We start from the raw sequence: 13,870 nt of genomic DNA, 5'->3' as shown, positions 1-13,870 counted from the left end.
TTTTTTTCAAGATTAAATAAAAATCTAAATTAATTCCTAGAACGTAATTCACCTAACAAACACTAATTAAACCCAAATGATAATTGTCACAATTAAAAAAACAAATTAAATGGAAAACTACTTAAAATCAACATTTAAAATTAAAAATGCAAATTAAACTATTTTTGTGTAATTTTCCTTTTATAAACAACCTAATTGCTTAATTAGCCCTAAAATATTAAATTAAATTCTAAATGCAAACGCACATATATTTTGTATTTTTCGTTAATTAAAATGCACAGACAAAACAAAAAAAATTACAAACAATTAACAGAAATGCTACAAAAATCTACGAAATTTGCAAATAATGAAAGAAATTATTTTGTTTTGAATTTGGGGGAGTAATTCATATAGGGCAAAAATCACGTGCTCACAGCTGCCCCTCTTTGCCCAGAAACATGAAGAGTTTTCGTGCAAAGATAAAATGAGCGGATACGAGCGATTTTTGCCCGTCTGAACACTCCGTGGGAAGCATTTTTGAAAGAGTTAACCGCACCCTGCTTCTGAGGTTGCCTACATATCCTCGGTTAAAAAGGAATCAGGTCAGTATAGTTCAGGAATGTCTGGTAGCTGGGACTACCATGAAGTTGGGATTTCACTGCTGCTGCTGCTTGCTGAACCTCCTTATTACACCATGTGAAAATAAAACAAGAAGCTAGACTATACTATGATCTATGGATTACAAAAATAATATTTATATCTTCAAACTTGATCTTGTGCTTCTTGTTGCCTCGTTGTTCTCCATTCTTTCGGAGACGTCCGTTTGTTGCCACCTTGAATTGTAAACTGAGATGTTTTCCCCTTCTTCACGTGGGTGCCTAACTGCTGCACTTGATGTGTATTCCCTGCTCTCCAGGCGGGCTCCTGACTGCTGACTTGAAATGTATTCCCTTCTCTTCAGGCGGGCTCCTGACTTCAACAAAGCAAAGAATATGAAAGCTAAACTTAAATGGTACTCCCTTGTTCTCCAGGCGGGTTCCTGACTGCTGCATTTGAAAGTATTCCCTGCTTTTTGGGCGGGCTCCTGACTTTAATTTGAAATGTATTCCCTGCTCTTCAGGCGGGCTCCTGACTTCAAAATAAACAAAGCAAAGAATTTGAAAGCTAAACTTAAATAATACTCCCTTGTTCTCCAGGCGGGCTCCTGACTTCAAGATAGACAAAACAAAGAATTTGAAAGCTAAAATTTAAATTGTACTCCCTTGTTCTCCAGGCGGGCTCCTGACTGCTGCGCTTGAAAGTATTCCCTGCTCTCCAGGCGGGCTCCTGACTTCAACTTGAAATGTATTCCCTGCTCTCCAGGCGGGCTTCTGAGTTCAACATAGACAAAACAAAGAATTTTTTTCTGCCCCAGTTTGGTGGCTGGGCACAGATGTGAGTGTAAACGTAAATCATATTACCAAGTATTACTAAGAATTTGAAAGCTAGGTCCCATTATCCAGGGGGTCCTGACAACTCTTAATTAAACAACAGTTTTAAATCTAAGTTATATCTTCTAAAGGTGTGACTTCTGCTAGATCTTGTTATCTAAGAGGGTCTTTAAACTACTCCTCATTCTCCAGGAGGGTCCTGAAAATCAAAAGTCGAGTTTTATCTTAAGAGTGACAGTTTTTATGGCTGAATTATACTACCCTACAAAAAAATTTTACGCTAGATGTTGCTATCGAATCGAAATTTTACAACTAAGTCCCATTATTCAAGAGGGTCCTGGAAACTCCTAATTGAATCCTATCTCGAACATGCAAACTTCTAAGTCAACTTATATTCTTTTGGGATGCATTTATGCTAGATTATGCTATTTCTGATCTTTAAACTAGGTCTCATTTTTCAGGAGGGTCTTGAAAATCAAAACAAACCTGTTTGGTGAATGCCTTTCTCCACGGAGAGTTTCTCCGAATCCAACGAATTTTCTGCCCCTATTTCAATCAAAGAAAATTTTGTCAGTTTAAAGTGGTGGTTAGCTGATGGCATTCTTGTTGAAGATCTTTCTACTGCAATGTTTGTTCTGACTGGCTTCTCCGAACTGGCCCTGAACCGCTTTGACTTTATGACTGACTTTCAAACCCCATGACTTTGATGAGCCGAGTGTTCTATACCCCCGCTGTTGTCTTACCTCTGACCCCTTTATCTGAACTTTTGCGTCTTCCATGATATTACCAAACTATTCCACCGATGAAGCTTCCGATGATTCCTTGTATTCCCCTCTTTCGCCGTGTTATCCTTACTATACTTTGACCACTCCGTGCTTTGCAATTTTGGAAGTTGGTAGTGAGCTTTGAAATCCTTTTCACTCGATTTGAACAAGACTGACATTGAAACATCTTTAGATAAATACCCAAAAGAAAATGAAATGCAATGACTTTGCGGGTTAAGGATAAGAAGAATCCAAAACCAGATGACTGCTACCAAAGGAGAAAGAAAAGAAACTTATCTGGGTGGAACAACTAGTACCAATGATCATGACATGCATTTCGGATTAGTCGGCCCAATCTGTCCAACCAATCAACTTTCAGTTGTCTTACTTTGTTGCCCCAGAATTCCCATGACCTGACTACTTTACCCAAACCTCGGCCTTGTTCATCCTGCGGTGCCTTGAAACAGTTATCCCACCAACAGACCCTTCTCACTTGTTGACTTTTCAACTCACTATCACCTCAAGGTACCCGTGAGGGTTTTCACCAATAAGACTCTCTCGTTTTAATTTCTCTCAACTCCCGTCGCCTTACGGTGCCTGTGAAGGTTTTCACCAATAACACTCTCTCATTTTATTTCTCTCAACTCCCGTCGCCTTACGCTGCCTATGAAAGTTTTCACTAATTAGACTCTCTCATTTTTATTTCTCTCAACTTTCATTGCCTTACGGTGCCTGTGAAGGTTTTCACCAATAAGACTCTCTCATTATTATTTTTCTGCTTGAACCAGAGTGTTGCCCCTGACATGAATTACCTTTGCTTGCTTGACCTGGCGTTTCTCAAAGACTGATCAGAAGGTCTTTCTTTGGACCGTAATGTGGGCTTTTAGACAGGGTTAAGAAGAAAGGATATCAAAGGCTCGAAACAATTCAAATGGGTTCAAAATTACAACTTTCAGAATCGGATTTCTGACAACAACCACAACTTCTGCCCCAGTTTCTTGTTTGGGGACTTTTGGATTTTACTTTGATGGGACCGAACCGTGAGGCTGCCTACGTATCCTTAAAAGGAATCAGGTTGAACGTAGTTCATGTCATAGAAATTACTTTGTTGTTGTGATCTTTCTTTTCTTCCTTTCTTTTCTTTCTCTCTCTTTTTTTTCTTCTGTTATTCTTCTTTTCTTCTTTTTCTTTTTCTCTCTTTTCCTCTTTTTTCTTTTCTCTTTTCTTTCTTTCTTCTCTCTTTTCATTTTTCTTCTCCTTTTCCTTTCTTGTTCGTTCTTTTTTTTTTTTTACTTACTTACTCTCCGCACTTGCGTTTCTGAATTGTGCCGTTGATCCCGAAAGAGAGGTATGAAAGAAAATAAATAAGGCTCAAAGGGGTGACAAGGGATAAAGTGTCTAGACAGCAGAAAAAAATGCCTTCGACATTTCAATCTTTAAAATATGCCAAATACAAACAAGTACAATCAAACAAAGAAATCATACATAGTATCTTTTGACTGCGTCAGAATTGATAGCCATTTCTACACATTTGCCTTCTATATCTGTCAAATACAACGCGCCATTGGACAACACTCTAGATACAACAAATGGCCCCTGCCAGTTTGGGGCGAACTTTCCTTTTGCTTCAACCTGATGAGGCAAAATACGTTTCAACACTAACTGACCCACTTCGAACTTCCGTGGACGTACCTTCTTGTTATATGCCCTCGCCATTCTCTGTTGGTACAATTGGCCGTGACATACTACTTCCAATCTCTTTTCATCAATCAGACTTAATTGCTCCAATCGGGTTTTGACCCATTCAACGTCATCAATTCCTGCCTCAGCAACAATCCAAAGGGATGTGATTTCAACTTCTGCAGGTATCACTGCCTCCGTGCCATACACCAATAAATAAGGAGTAGCCCCTACTGAAGTGCGGACAGTAGTGCGATAACCCAGCAATGCAAACGACAGCTTTTCATGCCACTACCTAGAACCTTCCACCATTTTTCGAAGTATCTTCTTTATATTCTTGTTGGCTGCCTCGACTGTTCCATTCGCCTTAGGGAGATATGGGGTGGAATTGTGTATAATCTTAAACTGCTGACATGTCTACATCATCAGATGATTGTTGAGATTAGCTCCATTGTCCGTGATGATCGCCTTAGGAATCCCAAACCGACAGATGATATTTGAATGCACAAATTCGACCACTGCTTTCTTGGTCGCAGATTTGAACGTTTTCGCTTCAACCCACTTAGTGAAATAGTCAATGGCTACCAGGATAAACCTGTGTCCATTCGATGCTGCCGGCTCGATTGGCCCAATGACATCCATGCCCCAAGCAACAAAAGGCCATGGTGCAGACATTGTATGTAATTCAGATGGTGGAGAATGAATCAAATCTCCGTGCACTTGGCACTGATGACATTTACGCACAAAACGGATGCAATCCCGCTCCATAGTGATCCAGTAATAACCTGCTCGGAGAATCTTCTTTGCCAGAACGTACCCACTCATATGCGGTCCACAAACTCCGGAATGTACCTCGGTCATGATAGCTGTGGCCTGTCTTGCATCTATGCATCTTAGAAATCCCAAATCTGGAGTTCTTTTATACAATACCCCTCCACTGAAGAAAAACCCACTTGCTAACCATCGAATTGTTCTTTTCTGATCACCTGTGGCCTGTACCGGGTACACCCCCATCCTGATGTATTCTTTGATATCATGGAACCATGGCTCCCCATCAAGTTCTTCTTCCACCACATTATAGTAAGCGTGTTGATCACGGACCTGAATCTGCAAAGGTTCCACATGAGCCTTATCTAGATGATGTAGCATCGACGCCAAAATAGCCAAAGCGTCTACAACTTCATTATAGATCCTCGGGATATGCTTGAATTCTATCGACTGAAACCGTTGGCAAAGGTCATGTAAACATTGTCTGTACGGTATGAGTTTCAAATCCCGTATTTCCCATTCTTCCTGAATTTGGTGCACCAAGAGGTCCGAGTCGCCCAAGACCAAGACTTCCTGGACACCCATATCCACAGCTAACCTCAAACCCAGAATGCACGCCTCATACTCAGCCATGTTGTTGGTACAATAAAAACGAAGCTGAGCCGTAACAGGGTAGTGTTGCCCTGTTTCAGAAATAAGTACCGCTCCTATTCCCACACCCTTCATGTTTGCAGCCCCATCAAAGAAAAGTTTTCATCCAGGCTTCTCAACTTGTTCCAACTCATCAACATACATCACCTCTTCATCAGGGAAATAAGTTTTCAAAGGTTCGTAATCTTCATCAACCAGATTCTCGGCCAAATGGTCTGCCAAGGCCTGTGCTTTCATTGCAGTCCGAGTCACGTAGACAATGTCAAACTCTGTGAGTAGGATCTGCCACTTTGCAAGCCTCCTTGTGGGCATAGGCTTCTGAAAGATATACTTTAATGGATCCAAGCGAGATATGAGGTAAGTAGTATAAGATGACAAATAGTGTTTCAGCTTCTGTGCCACCCAAGTTAGGGCGCAACATGTCCTCTCAAGATGAGTGTACTTAACCTCGTAGGACGTGAACTTCTTGCTGAGGTAATAAATGGCCTTCTCCTTCCTGCCAGTGATATTATGTTGACCCAATACACAGCCAAATGAACTGTCCAAAACCGTCAAATATAGAATCAAAGGCCGCCCTAGTTCTGGCGGGACCAACACGGGTGGGTTTGACAAATACCCCTTTATCTTATCAAATGCCTCCTGACATTCATCCGTCCACTTGACCGCAGTGTCTTTCTTTAACAGTTTGAATATAGGCTCACAAGTTGTCGTGAGCTGAGCGATCAACCTGCTGATATAATTCAATCTCCCCAACAAACTCATCACCTCGGTCTTGGTCCTTGGAGGTGGAAATTCCTGGCTGGCCTTGACTTTCGATGGATCCAGTTCGATACCCCGGCGGCTGACTACGAACCCCAATAACTTTCCAGACAGTACCTCAAAAGAACACTTTGCAGGGTTAAGCTTGAGATTGTACCTGCAAAGCCTTCGAAAGAACTTCTTCAGATCCCTGACATGGTCAGACTGCTTTCTAGACTTCACGATCACATCATCCACGTACACCTCGATTTCTTGGTGTATCATATCATGGAATATTGTTGTCATTGCCCTCATGTAGGTTGCCCCAACATTTTTCAAACCGAATGGCATGACCCGATAGCAGTACGTTCCCCATGGCGTGATGAATGCCGTCTTTTCTGCATCTTCCTCGTCTATCAAGATCTGATGATAACCCGCGTAACAATCCACAAAAGAACAAATCTCATGTTTGGCACAATTGTCAATCAATATATGGATATTTGGCAGGGGAAAATTATCCTTCGGACTTGCTTTGTTGAGATCTCGATAATCTACGCACACCCTGGTCTTGCCATCCTTCTTTGGCACAGGCACAATATTGGTTAACCAGGTAGGATACCGCGTGACCCGAATAACTTTCGCATCGAACTGCTTGGTGACCTCTTCTTTGATCTTTACACTCATATCTATTTTGAACTTTCTCAACTTCTGTTTGAGAGGAGGGAATGCCGGGTCAGTGGGCAATTTGTGAACCACTAAATCAGTGCTCAGACCCGGCATGTCGTCATAAGACCATGCAAAAACGTCTTTGTATTCGAATAGTGCTTTAATTATCTCCTCCCTGAGTTGAGGTTCCAGATGGACACTTATTTTAGTTTCACAGACATTTTCTTGGTCCCCTAGATTAATTGTTTCTGTGTCATTCAAATTAGGTTTGGGCTTTTCCTCAAAATGACTTAGTTCCTTACTAATTTCTTCATAGGCCTTATAATCCTCAAATTCCAACTTGTCATCACATTCAATTTCTTGTATTATTATTTCAGAGTTAGATTGGCTTTTAAAACTGGGCCGAAGATTCCTTACGCATGTCATGTCGTTGATATCAACATAAAAAGAACTATACAAAAGAGGAAAACAAAACAAAAATTAAACTAGAAGAAATGAAGGAAAAGGAACAATTGCATTTCATTGAATATAAAGATAACAGGGTTTTAACACATCCAACTGGACGGAACATAATATCTGAATTACAGACCCTGGAATAATCCAGAAAACTAAAAGAAAATCAAAACCCACTACCTAGACTCCCTCCGGATAGGAAGAGGAGTAGCCTCCCAGTTGTTGACTTTTGCATGTGGTCCCACCAATTGCACATCTGTCTTGCTGGACCCTTCCCCAGCCTGAACCATATTAACCTCAGCGAATAACCTTTCGAACCCTTTCTCCAAGCCTCCATCGGCTCCGATCAGTGGTCCAGGGACCTTTGACAACAGTTGCTTTCTGGTACCCGGCCTGACGAATGACCTGGACAGACGGGGGACTGGCTTTGGCAATGCCCATGCTTTCTTTTTCATTTTCCTATCTCTTCTCACGTCTGCGACGGTAGGGCTGAACCCCAGACCAAAAGTATGTAGATTCCTTGGAAGGGAGACTGGCTGCACAATACCTTGCAGAGATGTACCCAAACCCTTGCCCGGTACGAAACCGTTTTTCAACATTTCGACAGCTACCATGAATGATGCCGCAACCATCTTTAGAGTTGGCACGCACTTTCCTTCCGGAATTTTCTCTGTCGATACTGTGTCGGAAACCTGATAAAACCATGGTCCCTTGCCATCGTCGACCTCTATGAACGGAACAATGGCACCATTAGGCACACACAAATTATCTTTGCCATGTACAACAATTTCCTGTCGATCCCATTCAAACCTGACCATTTGATGCAGAGTAGATGGGAGTGCTTTGGCAGCATGGATCCAGGGTCGTCCCAACAACAGATTGTACGAAACAGCCACATCGAGCACCTGGAATTCCATAGTAAATTCAACTGGCCCGATTGTGAGCTCAAGCACTATGTCCCCGATTGAATCCTTCCCTCCACCGTCGAATCCCCAGACGCAAATACTGTTCTTGTAAATCCTTTCATCCTCCACTTGCAATTTGTTCAATGTGGAGAGAGGACAAATGTTCACACTAGATCCATTATAAACCAGCACCCGAGTAACCACGGAATCTTTGCATTTCACCGTCAGATAGAGGGCTCTATTGTGCTCGGTACCCTCCATGGGTAACTCATCATCAGAAAAAATGACTCGATTTACCTCAAATATCTTGTTAGCTATCTTTTCCAAGTGGTTTACTGAGATTTTGTCAGGAATGTGGGCTTCGTTCAAGATCTTCATCAAAGCACGATGATGTTCGTCTGAATGGATCAGTAATGACAAGAGCGAGATCTGAGTTGGTGTCTTCCTTAACTGCTCCACAATGGAATAGTCTTGCGCTTTCATCTTTCTCAGAAATTCTTCTGCTTCTTCCTTAGTCACCGCTTTCTTCACCAACACTGGATTATCTTTTGAGGTCTTAGCTTTTCTCAACTCTTCGGGGGCAAAGCATCTCCCCGATCGAGTTAAACCATGGGTCTCACACACTTCTTCTTTAACCTCTTTCCCTCGGTAAGTTGCTGTCACTCGTTCATAATTCCACGGGACCATCTTGCTGTTGATCAATAGGAGCTGAGTTACTGGTTTTATAATAACAGGCTCCGTGCGAACACCCTTCACGACCACAACACGTTTATTTATAACCCCTGATACCACCACTTTAGCTTTCTCTGGTTTCACTGTGACAGCGCTTGACGACCCTTTCCCGGTTACCACAACTGGCTTATTGTCTACCCCTTTCAACTGGACCACTGTTTCCCCACTGGTTACCTTTTCCTTTGAACTGGTTTCACTGGAGTTGATCATCATCACCGTCTGCGAGGGTTTCTTAGCCTCCCATCCCTTGTGTATCAACTCAATCATATGGGTCTCATGGTGAGCTGGTAGCAGATTCTGGTTGATATTTGGTGTTTCTGGGGCCTGAACCTCGATCCGATGAGTATCAATGAGCTCTTGTACAACTGTGTTTAGTTTCCAGCATTTCTCTATGTCATAGCCCAGGGCCCCTGAACAATACTCACAATTTACCGAACGATCAAGATTTCTGGGAAGGGGATTCGACATTTTAGCCTCGATCGAATTCAACATGCCCAACTGTCTCAATCTATGGAATAGGCTGGTATATGATTCTCCTAATGAAGTGAAAGTCTTCTACTTCTGCACCCTTTCATTCTTAAAGGCTTGATTGGGTCGAAAACCTATTCCAGGAGGGTTTTGTCGGCTTTTGGGGGTGGATGGGTATTTTGTGGAGCTTGGTAGGGACTCTGTAGAGCTGGCGCATGCCATTGCGCATGAGCGGGAGGTTGGGTATAAGTTTGTGCGTGATAGACAGAAAAATGGGGATCTGGCGGTAGGTAATAGTGTTGTGGTGGGCTATATGGAGTGTGGGGGTATGTTTGGGGATAGGGTCGAGGCTGGTTGTAGAATGGTGGAAGGTTCCTGCATCCACCTCAAGCTGACGACTCGATCGTTGCAACATCCTCTTTCTTCTTCTTTCCGAGTACACCCCAAGTACCGTTTTGAATGGCCTGGGCAGTTGCTTTGATTACTGAGTAACTCATGATATTATTGGACTTAAGTCCCTCCTCAACCATGCCTCCCATTTTCACAACTTCATTAAAGGACTTGCCCACTGCTGACACCAAATGACCAAAATAAGTGGGCTCCAAAGCCTGTAAGAAATAATCAACCATCTCGCTTTCTTTCATCGGGGGGTCAACACTTGCTGCTTGCTCTCTCCAACGGAACCCATATTCTCGGAAACTCTCACCGGGCTTCTTCTCAATCTTCGTCAATGACAGACGATCTGGGATAATTTCGAGATTATACTGAAAATGACAGGCGAAGGCTTGGGCCAAATCGTCCCATGTGTACCACCTGCTATGATCTTGTCTGGTGTACCATTCTAGCGCTAACCCACTCAAACTTTGGCTGAAATACACCATCAACAATTCATCTCTTCCACCTGCTCCTCTCATCTTGCTACAGAACCCTCTTAAGTGTGCTACCGGGTCGCCATGCCCATCGTACAGATCAAAGTTGGGAATTTTGAACCCCGCTGGCAACTGAACATCTGGGAACAGACATAAATCCTTATAGGCCACACTTACTTGGCCTCCCAACCCCCTCATATCTCGGAACGATTGCTCTAAGCTTTTGACATTTCTGATCATCTCTTCATGCTCAGGATTTCTGGGCGGTTTCTCGGTCTCTGCCGGGATATCAAGATGAGGAGTGTAAGGATATGGTTCTGGAACTTTGAAGGTGGGTTCAGGGGATAGTACTGGTTATCGTGAGTTTGAAACAGGGGTTCACTGGAAGATCGGTGTAATGTAGCAGGTGGAGGTGCCACAAAAATAGGTGTAATTGGCGGGGGAGGGTACATGACTTGTTTGGGTGGTGGAGCTTGAGAAGTATGGGAAGTGGTGCCTTGGCATTGTTGGTAGAGGGGAAAGGCTGGAGATGAGTTCACAGTGGGAGGTTCCTGAGGTTGGGCTGATGGTGGGATATAAGCAGGATTGGCGGGATAAACCGGTGGTGGATGCCCCTTCGCCCAAGCTTGGTACATTTCAGCCATCTGCCGTTTCAGCTTATACATTTCCTCCCTCATTGCATTAACGTCCATTTCTTCCACCTCTTTCGATGGGTCGATAATACTTGTTTTTGGTTCCTGGTCGACCATATTCAGCCTGTCTTTCGATCGGGTGTTGTAGGAGTGAGTTGCCAGAATGCCAGTCAACTAATCACCTACCTGAACTTAATATATCAAATAAACAACCTTGTTAGAGATTAGGCTTTAACAGATTGGTAACCGCACATTGGGCATAAATGCACCTAAACAGTTAACCATCTCTCTATTATGTATTTGATCGGTTGCATGCATCATCCTGGCCTTTTCTTTCTTTTTGTTGCAAACATCCCCTTTTCTTTCCTTTCCTTTCCCTTCCTTTCATTCTGGCCTCTGTTCTCTCCTTGTTTTTACTCTCTCTTATTTTCTCTTTTTCTTTCTTGTTTTTCCGCTCTTTCCTTTTCTTTACTCTCTTGTTTTTCCTCTTATTTCTTTCCTTTTTTTCTCTTTATTTTTCTTTCTTTTCTTTCTTTTGGTTATGGTCGAATCCTATGGAGATTGCCTACGTATCATAACCCCGCATGAATCAGACCGAGCGTAGTTCTGGGAGATAAGTGTGAAAGTAAATAAAACATTTTTTTTTTGGGATTTTCAGTTTTTATAAAAACAGATACTTCGATTACAAAGACTCCATACTAATAAATGCCAAAAGACTAACAGACACTAATGCAAAGACAAAATACAGACTCCGAAAATAAGCTATCATACTCCAAAGAAATACAGACTCAAAAACAGAAAGAAAATACAAACCCAACATGACTTACAAACTCTGACAAAAAATGAAATACAGACTCAAATGGAAAATCACGAGTACATCAATGCTCCTGGTGCTCGCGGGACATCATTCAGTCTCGCCACGGGCCTATGTGCAAGATCCCTTTGAAGTCGGTCCAAGTCGTTCATTATTTGTTTAATAAAGGTCATCACCGCTGCAAAGAATGTAGTGCGAGTCATATCCTCACAGATGTGGCACTTCATAACGATGTAGTCAACGATGTTTCTAATTCTCTCTCTTATGACACCCTTTTCTTGTAACAAACACTCAATCTATTGGGCCCTGGCCTCCAAAGTTTGCTCAGCTGCATAATTTTGTTCCTGAAGCTGTTGCAAGTCTATTTCTAACTGCGCCAATGTCGTATAACAGTGTTCCCTTTCAACCTTGAAGTCTTTTGCCTGCTTGATCATTTTATTTTCCGTGGCGATGACCCTCTTCTTCAACCCTGTGAGCTTATCGCCGTACCTTTCTCTCAACTGCTTAACCAGGCGTACCCATTCATCTGCGTTTTTAGCCAATTGTTTTTTAGCCTTGGCTAGTTCATTTTTTGCTTTGTTCAAATCGAAACTATAGTCACTCACTTTCTGCCTCAAGTTAGCTATGAGTTTTTCATCTCTGTCGCTTTGGGCTAGATTTTCTGTCGCTACTTTTATTTTCTGAATTTGAGCTCGAAGAGCCTCATTTTCTTTGGTTAGACTTTTCTTTTCTCCTTCATCTGCCGTAAATTGCAAGCTACTCTCGAATTGAAGTTCTCTGATTTGCTTTTCTAATTTTCCTATCGTGGCTTTGTACTCGTTTTCCTTGGCCAACCAAACCCACTGTTCTTGCGACGCCTCAACAAATTCCTGAAGGTGGGGTCTTTTGGACGGACTTCCAAACTCAATTTCTCTTATGTACCAAGCCAGGTATCCTGGTGAAACCTCACCCTTAGATCGATCAGTACACAGGTATTGGCTGTTAAGTATTGACATTCACTCCAGATTTGACGGACTGCTGCTTCATGAAATTAACCGTTAGGTCCGATCTCAACTACCTGAGCACTAAGATCTTCATCTCTCGGAACTATCTGGCATCTCCTGAGCTGCCTCAAAACTTGATATGGGACATAAGGCTGGATACTCCCGAGTCCCATCAAGAGGAAATGAGGCCCGGTGGCTGGCATGTATATGACCTCATCCACAGGAAACCATCCAAATGTCCACTCTATTTGGTTTGCAGTGATGGAACGGAGGTGCGTTACCCACTTTGTGACCCCCTCTGGCAAGCTGATACCGTCAACCCTCGTGTAAAATTCTTCTATGCATGTTTTTTCTGTCGACCCATAACTCATAAATTGAGGTCGATGGCACAAGTGTTCGATCATCCACATCTGCAACAACATGTTGCACCCCTCAAAAAAGTTTCCTCCGGCTTTGCAGGTTGTGAGAGCACGGAAGATCTCGGCTACTATCATGGGCGCGAGGGTGCTGTTGGCCTGAGTAAGCAAAGTGCTAACAACCCCAGATACTCGTATGTCAATATTTCCGTCTTTTCTAGGAAACACCACGAGTCCCAAAAAGGCCACCATAAAAGCAAAACACCTATGTTCTTCCCACTTAAGGCGGTTTCCTTTGCTGCAGATTTTGTTTTCCGGCTTGTTAAACCCCCCTACATAACCATATCTGTTGTATATAAACTGAAAAGTACAAAAACCGGCTGCCAAGTCTGGGTTATGGACCCCCTACTTATTTTCAAAGAGTCTAGGAATCTGTGCACGACTACGGCCCTTGGAGCAATCAAGTACTGGTGTCTCAAGGAATTTTAGGACTCCCAATATATCCGGCTATTTCTTCCAATGTCGGGGTAAGTTCAAAATCCGAGAAGTGAAATACGTTGTGGGCCAGGTCCCAAAATGTAACCAACGCCTTTACGATGTCTCCCCTGGGATTAATCTGCAGCAACCTAGTGAGGCCTCCCAGATATTGATTGACCGTGTCTTGTCCCGATTTACCCAGATCATCCCACCATATATGTAATTCCAAAGGGACCTTGCTCAGGACTGTTATTGGCAAATTCTGACTCGTGCTCATTCTGCACATTTATTAGGGTGGTTAAGCAAAAAATCACGATTCAATGGACTCAAAAATAAAATGGACACACTTTTTCTCTTTTCATTTGAAAATATAATCCGGTTTTGCAAATACGTCCTCCCAGCACCTCGGGGGTGAAGATTTTAAGGCTGTGTTGGCTAACCGGTAAAAACTAAAAAAATGACCACAAGTAGCTGTTCTTGCAAAACAGCCTTCCGGCGCCCTTTT

The sequence above is a fragment of the Nicotiana tabacum genome, chromosome 16 (genome assembly GCF_000715075.1).
Source record: "Nicotiana tabacum cultivar K326 chromosome 16, ASM71507v2, whole genome shotgun sequence".
In the NCBI taxonomy this organism is placed as follows: Eukaryota; Viridiplantae; Streptophyta; class Magnoliopsida; order Solanales; family Solanaceae; genus Nicotiana; species Nicotiana tabacum.
This window is presented reverse-complemented; position numbering follows the sequence as displayed.